Consider the following 1,609-nt stretch of genomic DNA (forward strand, 5'->3'; position numbering starts at 1 on the left):
GAACTGCAGCGACGCGTGGGATCGGCCAACATCCTGACAGGTGGAAGGTAGGTGGCGTCCCGGCGCTTGGGAGAGGTTGAGCAGGCATTGGGGTATCCTTCTCTCCGCTTATTGGCGGAAGATGGTGCTTCCTCCACATTGATGTAGCTGGCGGCTTTCTCCAGATCTCATCAAAATTCCGTACGGGATTCCTGATGAGGTCCCTAAAGAATTTCTTGTGTTAGACCATGAGAGAAGGCACTCATGAGTATTTCGATGTGGTCGGGCACATCTTGGGCCACTTGGTTGAAGTGTTTGATATAGCTTCTTAACTGCTCAGAGGGCCCTTGCTTGAGAGCAAATAGACATGGTCAGTTTTGATATTTCCTGTTATTACGGTGGCGCAGGAATGCACTTGAAGTCCAAGAAGTAGGTGATGGACCCATGTGGCAGTCCATCGAACCACTTTTGGCAGAGCCCGATAGAGTATTCAAGAATACTCGGCATTTAACGACGCCGCTATACTGGTGTAGCAGAGCCGCGTTTCTAAACTTGCAGAGGTGATCTTCGTGGTCTTTGCGCCATCGTATTCTCCAATTGTTGGGGTTTGTATCCTTTTCGCAGCTTTTCCTCCAATATCTTAGAGGAGAAGGGCAATTTTTTTTTCTGGCTCCCCCCGACGTTCTTCACGGAGAACGGTAGCCTTTCCCCTTTTCGAATCCTTAGGCAGAGAGCTTTCTGCCATAGAAGCCTGTGGTTGCTCCTTATGGCTATAACATCCCGATTCTGGAAGATAGTAACCTTGGTTGGGCTCCAGAGAAGGCCGGGAAATTCCATGGGTCGCTTCCTCTTAGAACCCCGATCCGAAGCATGGGTCGGCTCTTTGGAAGCTTCTGGTAACTTTCGCGGTCAGGAGGCGGTAGTTTGTTGCTTTTCAGAGGCTGCCCGCCTTTTGACTTCTTTAAATAGTTCCTATTCTCCATCCGTCATGGTTACGTTGATTCTACCTGAGTCCTCCATCTTCATGTTCCGGAACAGGTAGGGAAGATTCCCACAGACGACACCAAATTTGATCCCGTCCGGAAGCTAAGTCGGAAAAAGGCTGGTTGCGCTATCGCCGGTGTTGACGGAAAGTCATTGAGATGCCTGGTTGACTTGGTACCTCCTGGAAAGGGTCCCACGGGTGGATGATAGGGGGTGATGACTAGGACGACGAGGCGGGAGCTCTGCACACACTCAGACGTTAGAGACCACGAACCAGGGAAAAAGTCCCCGGGTCAGGCCCTCCGACGCTCAAGTCAGGTACTTTTTCCCCAGAAGCGCAGTGAAAGGATGAAAAGTAAAAGATGAGTGTGAAAAGATGAGTGAGTGTACCTACGTAGAGACAAAGTCTCCCTTTTTATATGGCAGTGGGTACTTCTGGAGTCTGATGAGTGTCAGGGAATGTCGGGTGTCAGGATTTGTCTGGCGGTGAATGACACATGGCATCTTCCTATAGGTTTAAGGAGGAATCAGTTGGCAATGAGCCCTAGACAGTTAGCATATTCCCTGACATGCAGTGATTATTCTCTGACGGGTTATTACGATTCCCTGGCTTAATTATCGTATAGTGTAGGCTCGCCCCAGTCTG

The sequence above is a fragment of the Zingiber officinale genome, unplaced genomic scaffold, assembly GCF_018446385.1.
Source record: "Zingiber officinale cultivar Zhangliang unplaced genomic scaffold, Zo_v1.1 ctg116, whole genome shotgun sequence".
NCBI classification, from domain to species: domain Eukaryota; kingdom Viridiplantae; phylum Streptophyta; class Magnoliopsida; order Zingiberales; family Zingiberaceae; genus Zingiber; species Zingiber officinale.